This window comes from Homarus americanus, unplaced genomic scaffold, assembly GCF_018991925.1.
Source record: "Homarus americanus isolate GMGI-L3 unplaced genomic scaffold, GMGI_Hamer_2.0 scaffold14072, whole genome shotgun sequence".
In the NCBI taxonomy this organism is placed as follows: domain Eukaryota; kingdom Metazoa; phylum Arthropoda; class Malacostraca; order Decapoda; family Nephropidae; genus Homarus; species Homarus americanus.
In genome coordinates this window covers 1,714,162-1,730,389 of record NW_024754528.1, presented here as the reverse complement: position 1 = coordinate 1,730,389, position 16,228 = coordinate 1,714,162, and the positions used below count along the sequence as shown (strand labels likewise).

At 39.3% G+C, this 16,228-nt stretch overlaps 1 protein-coding gene across 1 annotated transcript in view; it reads right to left on the bottom strand.

Annotated features, from left to right (window-relative positions):
- Nucleotides 1-5,927: 5,927 nt before the first annotated feature.
- LOC121855839 (forkhead box protein O-like) overlaps nucleotides 5,928-16,228 on the bottom strand; it is a 102,270-nt gene continuing 91,969 nt past the window's right edge. The window contains exon 8 of the mRNA XM_042350991.1: nucleotides 5,928-10,697. The gene's annotated coding sequence lies outside the window, so the exon portion shown is untranslated. The remainder of the gene's footprint in view (nucleotides 10,698-16,228) is intronic.

Genomic DNA, 16,228 nt, shown 5'->3' with positions numbered 1-16,228 from the left:
AAAACCTCTTATGAGGTGAATGACCCGTCAAAACATCATCCGTTAACTTCATTCTAAGTAAAGTTCTTGGGCACGTTATATAAAAATACAAAAATGTATCACTTTGAAGCACACAATACACTTTCACATCTCACTCTTATCCCATCAGTCACGTCACTTAGTTTCTTGACAGACGAGAGAACATCAAGCATCACTTACCGAGACGAGGGGGTATCGGCTGTGGAGTCGTCTATATTAGCCCAAAATATTATCATCAACACTCGTAGTATCATTAACGCACTTGTATCACCAACTTGTAATATTAGTAGACACTCGTAATATCATTAACACTCAATATGTCAATACACTCTTACTGTATGATTGACATACTTGCAATATCACTAACACCAATGTCAGTAAGACTCCTGTAGTATCATTAACACTCGTACTACATCACCAGCGTCACTGACTATCTCACACTACTGTGTACTGGCCAATGGGACAGTCTTGTGTGGGGTGAGGGAGGGAGGGACGTACTCCCACCTGTTGCCTCGTTCAATTGTTACGTCGTTTGATCGCTACCTGGGATTTATTTATTTTTGTTATTCAGTAATACCTTTACCTGTGGTGGTGGTGGAAGTTTAGCATGAATCACTCTTTTAAAATAAAAACTGAGTAGTTAGCGTCCAATATTAGATATTTTAGATAATTGTTTGAGTCGTTCAGCTTAACTCGGTGGTGGCAACAGGTAATTGAGGTGTAAATGGATCAATAATTGCTCTCACTTTTGTTTCTAACCTTGCCGTTTTAAATGAAATGTTACGTTCTATCATAATAAAATATCAGAAGTGAATTTTGTCAACCTGATTGTAAAATATTATGGCTCCGCTGACTGGAGGCAATATGTCATTTGGATTTGCTGACCGTCAACTCCTGGGTCATTCATTACACAACCGTAACAATGTTTTAATTTGTCTTGTCTGAGTCGACCCATGGCATCCTCTCGTGTTTTTGCGTAATAGAGAGATAAAAGTTTACTTACAAGTCTTTCAGAATGTTGACCGAAGGAGAGGAAAGGTTATTACTGAAACGACAGGAAAGGTGGTGGTAATCTTAACACGACAGACTGGCCACAAATACATTGGTACGAGAACAAACACTAATACCATACCTCCACACAAACAGTCATCCAGGCAGACAATGGCTAGGGGAATTCACTGGCAACCTATAGAACTACCAGCATGTCCTTTCCTAAACACGAACATACTTGGATAATAAACAAAACTCGAAGCTAACCTACAGGCTCCTCACAAGCTAGGAATCACAACAATAAAATATCAGATTGAGTTTATCTTAATCAAAAATGAAAATAATAATACAAAACATATGAAGACATTACTTAGTATTACGTTAGTCATGAGACACCCACCTCAGTCCTGTCGCCCACACCCCGTTATCTTACTTACGTTACATATCTTCTAACATATCACCTTACTTAAATATATTCTCTTCTATTTACTTACATAATTCTCTTGGTCACGTGTCACCACCACCAGGTTACCCACATTTCATTTTCCTTTGATAGCTGTAGTTTTTAATTAGAAAGATAAGAGCGGACTAATACAAAACGTGATATTTAGTGTAATAATGAAAAAAAATCTTATTGTTAAATCAAAACTCATTTCTCAGGCGTTGTATGTTTAAAATTCTCAAACTTGTTCAAATGGAATCATACATTTGACTTAGAACAGTCTGGGTGATAAAATATTTCTTGCAATATACAGTATCGTCTTACCTTGACTACCTGGATATTGAGCCCTGCTGTTGAACACGTCAATCGCTTCAGTGACATTAGGCTCTGTTGAAGGGTGTTTAAGGGTTTGTACCCATTAAAATGTTTAATTATTGATGTCTGGTGTATCATTTAGTCTAAGAGCAAATACTGCACTGTATTTAATGTTCTTGGGTGTTGACGCTGTACTGTTTTGTAGAACGTCATTACAGCCGATGTTGACGTTTAACTTGTTAGTAGTGGAGGGGAGAAGGATCCAGACCTATGTTTTTTTATTACATCTGAGCGAGTTGGTACTTCTTAACATGTATTGTATGTGGCGGCCTTCATGTCATATTAAGCAACAAAGCAATTCCCAGATGCTTCTTGTATATTTTTTTAATTTGGATTTTGAGACATTTGTGCCATTTAACCGACTGTTAAAAATATATTGTCTTTTAAGTGGCACATTATTGACAGTGATAATCTGAAGTATTGAAGAAAGTTCAGTACTGCATAACTTTATTCCAGGAAAATTGGTTCATTGTTAATATTCCTACTTATATGTGTTCTTCACCTCCCCCCACTATTCTTGAGGTTTTACGATTCATTTTCCCAAAGGCCCACTCACACCTAACCCAGATGGAAATTGTCCAAACCAGTGAGTCAAGTTAACGACACATTATATCACACAACAGTTCCCCTCTCTCTAGAAAGACAGTGGAGTCGTGCTTAGCTACACTGTAAAAAGCATAATACCCATCACGGCGTCACATATCGTCTGTCTCCGGATATTTTGCATCAGAATATGTCTGGTTCCGGCCTTGGTGTGAGCGGGCCTGAATCTTCTCCATCTCATTCTTCTCATTTACTCCCTCTGCCCGACTCCTTAACCCCTCTTTGCACTCACCACAACCCCTTTCCATCTTCCCCTAACAGCAGCGTTCACTCACAATTTCTTTGATTTCTGTTAATTTATACAGCTCATTTCCATAATCCCACTGCAGTCTTGGTCATCAACTTGAGCTGTACTAAACTGAGAGCTGTTTTTGGCATCGTTCCAGTTTATCAATCTGGTAAACGTAAGTCATTTTCTTCACAACTACCACCTCTGCTTCACCACCAGACAGCAGGTGTGTGGTAGTACTGTACTGTACTGATAGATGTCACCACCAACCCAGTACACTTGTTATAGTTCTAAATCACCATCACTGCAGGTAAAGGGAAGTCACTGATTTATGTCAAATGGCCGCAGTGAAATTAAACAAGGATTTGTGATGTATTCTGTTCCTGAAATGGGCAATAAAAGTAAGCCACATAAAAAAAGATTCTTAGTAAATTTGTAAGTAAGAGTTTATTACTGAGCACTGCTGTTAGCGAAGTCATATGCTTGTGTTTATGTTTCAACTGTCCTAGTACATTTTAATCCATTTCACAAATGTTTGATGATTTTTTTTTACGGGGATTAGCTCACCCGGGCACAGGTCACTGACCCACATGGGGGGCCTGGGGGACGAAAATGTAATAATAATATTAACAATAATAATAATAATACAAAAATGAAAAAAAGATCAAAAGTGAGAAACAATATACTGTATGTATGTTGTGTTGTCAATAGTAAGTGAAAAAATTTAGACCCTGCAATTGTGTGTAAATGAGGCAGAGTCAGATCACCAACCTGGAACTTGGTCACAATTTTCGTGATGCCATATGGCAGCAGGGTCTACCATTAGACAACACATTATACTTCCAATATCATCCCAGGGGGTAGTACCTCCCTGTTTGGTATACACTTCTTATGAGCCCTCCACCACACACCCAAATATTTAATACTGATGACAATATACACTCTATTGAATGATAAATTAAATAAATTGGCAAAATTAATTATTAGAGGAATGTATTTTTTTTTTTTTTTGGTTAGTGTGATCCTTGTGAGTCTCGTGGTGCAGGAGTCTTTGCACCAGGAGTCTTTGTCTAAATTCAAGATAAGATAATTAATGAAAATAATGCACTTACCACCATAATAAGGGTGAGCTATGAAAATGGTCAGCCATACCTAATTTAATTGATAATTTCACCATTTATCAGCTTACTGTACTAACAGTTTGGATTCTTCGTGATCACCTTATTATCCAGTGTCAGTAGAGAAGGAAACTGTGATGCTTGGTGGGAGTCACACTGGATATCACTCTTCCCACATCTGTCCCGGGCCAGGACACGGTATTGAGACATACACACATTACCACTGTACCACAAACATGTTTCCTATAATCCTGCAATAGCATAATGTGGTACAGTACTGTATCTGAGAAAGCCATTTTTGTTTCCTGCCTACAGTACAGTACAGTACAGTACCCCTCAACACAACCATTAACAGTGGTACAGTAGTATTCATGTGTTCTCACCCTTTGTTATACACAAAGTACAACTACAGTAATGTAGGGTATTTTTTAATGATGACATATTGGCAAAATCTCTCAAGATTAACTTTCGAAAACTGTTATTATATGAGTGTAAATATTAATGATTCACATGGCTGCATACATAACTCTGCATAGAGTGAGAAGTTGCACAACAGATAGTTGACAAATATACTTATACAGTATTATTCAAATAAACCTTCATTTACAAACCAGCTGAGGAATTCTTCAGTTCATCATAATTTCACTTTCAACAAGTTTTTGAATTCAGAATCAGGTGCCGGTACAGCATAAAAAAATACAGTTATACTTGATACGTTTTATTGTTTGGCTGCGTACAGTCAACAGATGACAACATCGAAAGCTACACTTTCCTCAACCACTCCTTCCCACCCCTCGCCTCCAACCAATTGTGTTCATCCTTGTGAGTGAGTGTGTGTGTGCATACATTTGTGTGTACATCCATGTTGATGTGTGAGTTTGTATGGATGATTCCAATATATATATATATATATATATATATATATATATATATATATATATATATATATATATATATATATATATATATATATATATATATATATATATATATATATATATATATATATATATATGTATATATATATATACATACATAAGTGTGTGTGTCTGGGTGCATGTTTGTTTGTACATTTGTATGCTAACATACATGAACTTGTATGTGCAAGTGTGCTGGCAGCTTGTACATGCATACAAGTCTGCATATGATTATAAATCATAGACACATACACACATACATGCACACACACATATAAATGCTAAGGGTAAGGGTATTTGTCCCAGGCTGAGTGTGGGTACAGATGATAGATTTGGTTTTGTTTACTGTGTTTAGTGTGAGAACCTGTTATCATGTATGAATAGCCCTTTATGTGGTGTGTAAATTACTTGGTTAACAAAATATGCATACAACTATAAGTGTCCTGAGATCAGGTGAGCCTACCGAGGCTCCTCTCAGCCTCCGACACTTCCGGCAGTCTTGAGACATTCTCCCGTCCACTGTCGCTTCCCCTACTCGTGCCAACTCAGAATATGCAAGACATAACAAAGATAACTCATTTGCGCTCTGCAACACAACAAAAGTATTATAGAGATCATTGGCAACACTGGCAACGAAGATTTCCCAGGTATTTTTAAACTTTTATATTCCAGACATTTGCCAGACGGGGCGAGTTCTGACCCAACCACACAAATGATCATCTGTTGATCCTGATCTTCCCCCTTCGGCCCATGAGAGTGGCAGCACAGGTATATACTCTGTCTAGACCACCAATCACAAGCTCACTTATGAGCTAATCAAGTTACTCTATACGTGAGAGTTTTCCATCCTTAAAAAGAAGCCAATAGTGTATTTTCTTACACTGCAAACCAAAATGACGACCACGCCGAGCTTATATTTAACTTAAATTAAGTACAGAAAATATAAAATCTCCATATGTACCTACAACACCACTCTTCCAATCTCACAGACGGCGATGCTTCGTCATTTTGGTACTTCATGACATAAACTCCTATACACTATATACAACAAGGAATACAATATTCTCCATGGAACTCAAAAAACAAACAACACAGAGGAACTAACGTACAAGCTCTGTATAGTATGAAACTAGACTACTATGTTTATCTACGGTAATTTCTTATGCCTTCCCGGGCTAGATGGACTCTACACATTTATTCCTTATCATATCTCCAGGATAATATAAACTATTAACTGACACCAACAATGAACTTCTCTTGCATCAAATTATCTTTATTCTGCCAATTATGCATCTCTGGCTGTCTCAACATTACATTCAAAATCAGGTTAACTTTAAGTTGTAAGCTTTATGTAGCTTCCATGATAATTCTTTATCATTAATTGCCAATTTATAATTTTCCCTTTTTGAACATCAAAATACATCAGTTTCTGATTAATAACACATGGTAAACAAAATTGGATTTGCATTTCAGATACAGTATAAAAATATATATAATGAATAAACTTTTAATTTTAATTTATGGCATTATAGATTTGAAGCCACCTTTCTTTGAGGCTAGGTACAAGCTGTTGACCACATACACTTTTAATATTCCATAATGTTTACACTTACAATATAACCTCACTTATAACTCTACACAGACACATCATCAGATTGTTCACTCACAAGCCTTGTTATGAATGTTGGAAGTTTACTTCATTATGTGCATCACAAATTAATTTGTATAGAAAGAGAGATTAATAATATCACCAATGGAGTGGAATCCTGTAACTTATTACATTTTTCAGTGGAGAAAAATGGCAGTTTCATTGTTTATTCTTGATGTAATTGCGTGGCAGATCTGAGTTAAGTAAAAATGTTTGAATTTTGAGAACACTGTAGTTTTAGATTTCTTGGCTGGTTAGCACATTTAATATATGTCCAGATGCTATTATATTTACACTATAACATTATTATTTGAACAACATACATTACTGTATTGGAAAACAGTAGGTTTGTATTATAAATGAATTTTAGTTTTTATCTCCAGTTATTCACAGTATTTTTCAGTACAGTAAACCCTCGAAGATCCGGACCCGGGAAATCCGGATTTTGGTAGATCCAGACAATAAATTTTGGGGTTCTGGGTTAAGAAGTGTCCTAGAAGTTTCCCTAAGAAGCATTCCCAAACCAGAGCAAAGAACATTTTAGGCATGTGGGCGTTGCTTGACCCATCAGATGCTTGGACACGGTGCCAGAGGTGGGAAACATAAACCGAGTTGACAATTGTTGTTTGTGGGAATATTATATAATTCACTCTAGTAATGACACAATGTTTCTTATTATGTTATCATAGGTAAATGCCTGGTTTATATATGGTAATTTGTTTATCACTACATTAGTACTGTATTTTTGGTGTTTCTTATATCATTTATTATTTGCCGGAAAATCCGGACAATCGGCTTTTCCGGGCAGGTGGTCCCCCTTTTAGTCCGAATCTTCGAGGGTTCACTGTATATTGTATATAATAAACATATTATTAGAACAGGTTTCACAGTCCAAGTGAATTTTCTTATTGTAAAACATTAAACTCAAGTGCTTTCCCAGTTTTCATTTCATACAGCACTGTACAGTACATGAAAAGTTATCAATGTTTTTCAACTCTATTTCAGAGTCATGCTACAAATCCTGCCAGTAAAGTCCAAAGGGATATGGTGAAGTAATTTCTATAATGAAAGCTTAGCATAATCTTCCAAACATTGGTCATTTTACTCAAATGATATTGGTACTTTTGCTTATAGACCAATTGCATGTTTTAATCAAATATACAATTCCTTACACAACGATGTCATTTAAAACAAGTCTATGATAACATCAAATTTTTAACAGAAACAATTACACTGTTACATAATTCTACATACAGAATATTTATATAGCAGTTCTGAAAAAGCTTTCCAGGGAACTTGATGCTTGGCTATTGGTCTAACTTCCAAGTTTACAATATGTTAAACAAAGTTGAATTTTATAATGATGAACTCATACAAACTCAAACTTATATAGTAAAAATATGATATTTAATCATTGGCCATCTCATTACCTCTGTCAATAACCCATAACATCACATATACAGTTTTACACACGATGCTCTACCACATTTTTTTGCATTAAATACCAAGATTTTGAAGATTAATAATAAAAAAATACACAATAAATGGTAGATAAATAACTACTAATTACCCACTTTAATAATAATAATAAACATCAACACAGCCAATTAATATTAAAAAAAAAAATAATATTAAAATGGTTCAAATGCTTGACTGGGTTCACTCCCTTCATAACAAGAAGCACATGCTGACAGGAATTTAGGGAGTGAACCAAGAGACAGAACCTGATCTCATATACTGTAAGAATCACCATAGAATATTTTGCATCAAACATGAACCAGCATATGGAGACTATCATACATGACCCAATATATTGAATCTGGTGTGGTATATGAATCAGCGTAAAGCATTTTGTTATCATACATGATCCACGGAGGAGACTTTGAGGTCACACACTAACCAGAACCAACATAAAGGATCTAATTTCAATACATGAATGATACAGTAAAAGGAATCCATGTCCATATGTGATTGTGACATTATAAATCAGTCGGTACTACGATACAAAACTAACAATTCTGCCGACTGCTTCAAGGCTCTGTTTCCTAGTTGACCTACGACATAAAAAAAGTATGTACATAGGAATAATCTATTACAGTATGTACAAACGCCAGCCAGCGGAGTTTACACACAGACCCTCAGACCGTGTATGTGGTAAATGTAAGTGAGCGCTCAAGTGAACTATGTTGGAGAGCCTTGGCTGGCCAACCACTGCTGGTAAAACATTTTGATTAAGTACCATACTAATAACAACTGTATTCTGATAAATCTGTGAAATTACTAAAAACAAATTAACATTAATCACTCATCTTCCTGAACCAAATAACAAGACATATTTCAGCACAATGATATGGTTAATGGAATTAAATATGTTTACTTTACTTATATCCTCTTCACCACCGATCGGCTCGTTAACCGCTCGGGCAATCGGTCACGTCTCTGTTACTCTGGAAGATAAGTCTCTCTCTGAACTTAATTCTTGAAATGCTCAGTTTACATTCACCACATAATCAAGAGTGAGGAGCATAACGTCCACACGATGGTAAACGAGGAGTACCTGGCCAGCAGTGTAGTGGAGCGCCACACTCATCTATGTAGCTAAGGTTGGTTTATTCATTTTATCCACAAGGAATGCTAAATGTTAGATGCTAGTAAAATTTGATATTTAAATTTTTTTTGAGCAACAAGATAAGAATGGCATGATATTTACAGCCTCCACTCACATACTACAACTGTGCACAGGGAAATAATAGGTAAACAAAGTACTGTACACATAAACGTCTACTGTTCTCTGCTCACTCCTTAGCTGACTTTGTCTTCAGGTATTGTGTGTCACACTTGAAGACAGCATGTTATGAGGGACAATTTTCTCGCCACTGGTGTCTCTAATCCCATATCTTTACTCACTGGTGTCTTGGCCAACCTCCCTAGCTTGGAATAAAATTTACTTCCAAAAACAACGACCATAAAGTGCAATTGTGCAAAGTTAATACGTCTAATAATGTCCCCTGTATTGAAATGTTAAATGCACAAGTCAATTAAATGGCTAGCTAGAGGTTAGTCAGATCACCTACTGGTAAATACAGTGTGGCAACAATTATACGAAAATATAAAGAATAAGTGATGTGGCTCATCTCATCCTCACTTGAATCAGTAAGATTTTACAAATTTCAAAAAGATACATGAAAAGCACCATGTCGCTGGCGGTGTGAGTTGAGGTGAGCAAGGCAGTTTAGTCTGGCATTTAACAGCCCCATATTTAACACACTGCTGTGGTTAAACCTCTTATAAACTCAACCTGGTAGCCACAAACATTGGTGGGCAGTCTCTTGGAGTCACTAGCCCTTATTAATTATTTGAAAGACTATGGAGAAATGGATAATAGTGATCCTTTTCATTTATGCCCATAGTCAATACACAGCTGGGGTCACAGTGTCGTGCAAGAGCCTTTTTTGATGAAGAGACTGTCACTGAGTGTCACAGACTAGTCGGCGACATCCACCCTAAGCGTTGGCCGGATCCACACGCACTGCCTGCAGCGCTACGCAAGTCTCTTCCTCGTTTGCCTCTCAACATTTGTGGATAATGCACTTAACTGAGTACATTTCTCCATCATTATTCCTATAGATATATCTCTATCACAACACACTCAAAATTTTGAGTTAAATCAGTACAGTTAATACCACTTATCTTTTGATAATCCATTTTCACAACCCTTACTATAGAAAATTATCCATCACATATCCAAACTTGCATATCCACATTACAGATGTGTGGTTGTCCTCACCACAGAGTACTGTACCCCACTCCTCACTGCCTAGAACTGTGACAAGACGATGGCATCTACTGTCTCAGGCACCCTTCATGACTCTGCTTATAATCCTTGAGTAAAATGTTCCAGTTCAGGCATTTTGTTGCCTTCGTCTGATGTGGTGAGCAGAGGCAGTGTGAGGAGCTCACTCTTAATTCAGCTGATATCGAGGGCACAGAAGGTAGCCACAGGACTCCATGTTCAAGTGAACATGGTAGAGGGCACTTTACTCCTGGCTAAGTACTTCATTGTGCAGCTTGAAGTATACGCCCTTCATACAAGTCCTCATTCCCTGCCGTACCACACAGCAGATGGTTGTCTCCCTCTCATAGTGTGACCTACACCCACACCCTTCTCAGGCAGATACATTTACTATTGGTCATATTCTAGCTCGGTCATTCAGTACAAACTTGGTGTTCTCTGCAACATGACAGCAGTGTAAGCTGCGCCCTTGTACTGTATGTGGGCGTCACGGTGGGTGCAGGAGACACCAACCAGTGAAAGATGCTTCATCTGCAGGTCTTGGCCAACCGCCCACTTCCCCATCTGAAATATAAGGACAGCATTATACTTCTCATTTCACTCAACTAAAAATCACAATTAAGCTACAATACTCTTCCAGGTACTTTCTTCACTCATCTTACACTGCCACAGTCTACCACACCACCACAGTCTACCACACCACAACAGTCTACCACACCACCACAGTCTACTACACCACCACAGTCTACCACACCACAACAGTCTACTACACCACCACAGTCTACCACACCACCACAGTCTACCACACCACCACAGTCTACCACACCACCACAGTCTATCACACCACCACAGCCACAGTCTACTACACCACCACAGTCACAGTACACCACCACAGTCTACTACACCATCACAGTCTACTACACCACCACAGTCTACCACACCATCACAGTCTATTACACCACCACAGTCTACCACACCACCACAGTCTACTACACCACCACAGTCTACCACACCATCACAGTCTACTACACCACCACAGCCTACCACCACCAATGCCACAACCAACAACCACCACCACAGCCTACCACTATCACCACTACTATTGTTTTTCCCCATCTGAGAAAAGAATGTTTGTATCTTTATATAATTTAGCTAAATATCTTTCTCGCCAGAAACGGTCAACCCAACGATTGTGAATAAACTCATTTAGAAATACATCATTACTTCAGGACAAAATCGGACAGGTTTGCAACAGCCAATCAGCTGTAACTCTTGAGGAGGGGGCGGGGCATCTTTTCTCATCAGGGGAAAAAACGCGCTTTTATAGTGACTTACTACCACCTCAACCATCACTATCACCATCATTATAATCACACTATTATTACACCATCACAACGTAAATAACCACACATCATTATCACCATCACATCACTATCATCACCATGACATCACCATCATCACCATGGACAAAGTCATTCACCATCACATCACCATACCCTAAGACAATCACCATCACATCAACACCATCTCATCACCAGCAAAACCTAAGTCAGGAAGGCGTCTTCCCCAAGACGAATTATGTGATAAAAATTGCAAAACAAGATAATTAACGTGAACAAAGAAACTACCATCGGGACCCAGCCGACGAAAACACCCCTTCCCGGAACCTGGAGGAGGAGGAGGAGCTGGAGGAGGAGGAGGAAGAGCTGGAGGAGGAGCAGGGGTGAGGAAGAGCTGGAGGAGGAGCTGGAGGAGGAGCTAGAGGAGGAGGAGGAGGAGGAGGGGTGAGAAGAGCTGAGGAGGAGGAGGAGCTGGAGGAGGAGGAGGAAGAGCTGGAGGAGGAGAGGAGCAGGGGTGAGGAAGAGCTGGAGGAGGAGGAGGAAGAGCTGGAGGAGGAGGGAGGAAGAAGGAGACGGAGGAGGAGGGGAGAAGGAGGAAAGAGGAGGAGGGGTATTGGGGGGCTAGGAGGATAGGAAGTAAGAAGAGGAAGATAATAAGGAAGAGGAGGAGGAGTAGTGATAAAAGAGGTTTAGCAAATGGAGAGGAAGTAGGAGAGAGAAAGGAAAAGAAATTAAGATGGAGGTAGAAGGAAGCAATGGAGGAGGAGGAGGAGGAGGAGGAAGAAGAAGATAAATGAGGGGAGAGAGAGGAAGCGACAATGAGGGAGCGGCGAGGGGAGGAGAGAGACCTTTTGAGAGACAGGTGGGAGGGGAGAGACGGCCATGAAATAGTGATGGGAGAAGCACTGTCGATGTGGCCCATCCAGAGAGGTGGAAGAAATACCCTCACTCTCTCTCACACACACACACACACACACACACACACTACTAACTCCCATATGCATAATAAACAATAAAATGAATAAAGTATAACAATAAAATGAACAATAACAACAATAATAAACCTGTATAGATAAAATAAGATGAATTTTAACAAGTGTAATTAACAATATATAAAGGTGTATAAAGTTATCAAGGTAATTTACATCCTCACTACCAAAATAACGTTAATAAAAATCATATATCAAAAGGAAGCCGCATACCATTGGAGCATTATATATATAAAACCTATATAAAACATAAAGAGCTTAATGGCAGTTCAAGCAGCCAGGAGTTCTTGTACAGGTATGACGGGACCCCTAAGTGACACACCTCAACAGTAGATCCGTCAAGTATCAACAAATATAGCCAGTGAGTTTGCAGTAGATCCGTCAAGTATCAACAAATATAGCCAGTGAGTTTGCAGTAGATCCGTCAAGTATCAACAAATATAGCCAATGAGTTTGCAGTAGATCCGTCAAGTATCAACAAATATAGCCAGTGAGTTTGCAGTAGATCCGTCAAATAATCTCGGATAAATTTGAGAACTGAGGCGAGTAACTTATGCGTCAGGTTGTTATGGCATATTGAATAGAGAGAGAGAGAGAGAGAGAGAGATCTATATCTCAATATTTCATCTACCAAAGACGAAGGCAAAAGAGTCAGACTGATAAATGATAATAACAATATTAGGGACCAACTGTTTTTGAGCATGAAGAGGAGAGAGAGAGCAAAAAAGAGTCTCTAATTACTGAACCCATAACCTAATCTACCCATAACTTAACCTAATCCTGACCTAGGCTGCCCCTCATCTACTCTGCCGTCAACTCACCTAATCCGACTCTCACGTAAGCTAACATAATCTACATATCAACAAACTACACAAAATCAACTTGCAACTTCAGTATACAATAGGCTCCAGTACCGAGTATAGACGATACAAACCTCAGTAAGAACACATTGAACAGTAAAGATGATTCTGGTTGGTATATGGTGAAGGTTTGGTAGTGTTAACTGAGAGTACTAGGAGTGTACGAGGGACCAGTGAATACAGCGCTCGACTCCCGTCCTCAGGGTCCTGTTCACATCCGGGAGTGTGTTAAGGGTCGAATTCAGTATTACCTTAATAATAATAATAATAATAATAATAATAATAATAAAACAATAATAATAACTACAGAATAATGTACCCACTCAACTTTCAAAGGGACCATCGAGTAAATGGGACTCACAATTAATTTAAAACAAAAATCAATAAATCGATAAAATAAACGACCCAGCATTCATCCACCAGTCCACGACGTCTTAAGAAACAACCTAAAGAAAGACAACGCAAAACAAAGACTCGCTTCCCCTGATAACCTTATGGAAACTTTGCAAGATTAAAATTGACAGCAAATGCAAAACACGGCAGACAGGTAATACGGAGGATATTGCATTATTTACTGAGATTTAATGAAGTCAGTTCCAATGGCGGCTCGGGAGAGGTGGAGGGACTTGAGGGTGGTGGAGGGACTTTGAGGGGTGGTGAGGGGACCTTGGAGGGGAGGGGACTTTGAGGGGTGGTGGGACTTTGAGGGGTGGGGAGGCTTTGAGGGGGTGTGTGAGGGACTTGAGGGGTGGGTGTGAGGGAATTTTGAGAGGTGGTGTGAGGGGACGAGGGACTTTGAGGGGTGGTGGAGGGGACTTTGAGGGTGGTGAGGGATGGGTGAGGACTGAGGGGTGTGAGGGTTAGAGGTGAGGACTTGAGGGTGGTGTGAGGACTTGAGGGGTGTGAGGACTTGAGGACGGTGAGGGGGGAAATGAAAGGAAAAGAGGACGTGAAGGAGAAGAGGATGATTGAGGGGATATGATCCTTACAGCCACGACAATCACCATAACTACTACCCAATCACCACTAACTACCACCACAACTACCACCACAACCACAACTACCACCACAACCACAACTACCACCACAACCACAACTACCACACTACCAAACCAAACCACACCACAACCACCACAATCACCACAACTACCACCACAACCACAACTACCACCACAACCACAACTACCACCACAACCACAACTATTATTACTACCACCACAATCACCACAATCACAACTATTATTACTACCACCACAACCACAACTACCACCACAACCACAACTACCACAACTACCACAAAGTTTGATATCCAGGTGAATTACCGGGCCTGATAACAAGGCTAACTCATGTTACTGAAGCGACACACACACACACACACACACAAAAGGTTTCGATCATATGATATTTGTTCTAAGTTACGTTTATTTATGCATAGTGAAATACATATCTTTATAGTAGAGTCTCTGGGAAGCACGGATGCCATTTTGAATTACGTAATAAGTGATAAATTAAATGTCAGTTTAATGTCTTCATAAAAATAGGTCAGGCGATATTTAAGGTACGAGAGGTTTAATAATCTCAGGTTTACGTGTACGAGAAGTGATAAGGAGAGGGAGGGAGGAGGATTTGAGTCGTAGGCCTACCCTCACTTGTTTACGTGTTAGCCTCATCTCTACTCTATTAGCCTAATGTTATATCTGTTGGTTATATAATACTTAACTCGATTAAAACACACACACACACACACATTACTGACCTACATGTTAGCATAACCTTCATCAGTACAGCACAACCTAACCCACAATGCTTCACTCCCTGGTGCCACTAACTCTTCCTTCCATAAAACCCCTTCTTCATCTTGCTACTCCCCAAAACAATTATTTTCTGCCAAAATACACAAAATTAACGATCCCGATTCTTATTTAAAACTGTCCAGAAGAAAATTTGAGCTCCATATATCATTGTCTGCGCCCTGAGAATGGAAGTTAAGAGCTCCTATGGTGGCTTTACCTTCACTCCGCCAACGTAAACATCGCCACCTTCGAAACTCAAAACAATACTCCACGACTTCAGCTACAACAATAATCTACCCTACTCCCTCCAAATATTTATCACAAAAATATCATATACGTATTACGGACTTTTGTAAATACTAAATAATTCAATACATACGAGAGAAATATCATAGGTTTTATTGGAAAGTAATTTTAGAAACGAAGCCATTACTCAGGGTGTTCGGACGCGGCCCGAGCATCACTAGCCATCATCTATCTCGCTGGCTATAAATCAAATGCTAAAATCCAGGACCATGGCTACCGACACGCCTGTTTGTTTTGGCCCCTCATCACATCACAAAACTCCCCAGACTGACCTCACACAATTCACTATAATACTTACATGTATAAAGTGTTACAGTAGTAGCATACCAGACTGCGGCGGAGGAGACGAGTCAGTTAGGCTATACAAGTGAGGTGGTGGCGTTACTTAACGTCACTCGCTCAGTCACTCAGTCACTCACATCTCTACCTCCACCTCCTCCTCCTCCTCACGCTTTCAATTAACGTCATTACGGAAATTTATGGTTGATACGAATCTTAAAACTTGGGCTACTGAATTGGTAAGTAAGAGACGGAGGAAAGACCAACACGATACAAACAACAGAGAGAGAGAGAGAGAGAGAGAGAGAGAGAGAGAGAGAGAGAGAGAGAGAGAGAGAGAGAGAGAGAGAGAGAGAGAGAGAGAGAGAGAGAGCAACTCCTTAAAAAAAAAAATATCCGAAAATACACACACACACACGGCCAAGGGTGACTAAAACCATTAAGGGGCGAATAGTGAGTCTATGGCGGTAGAGGAGAGGAGGAGAGAAGAGCAATAGGAGCCGCCACATAACACTGCTCCCTCACGCT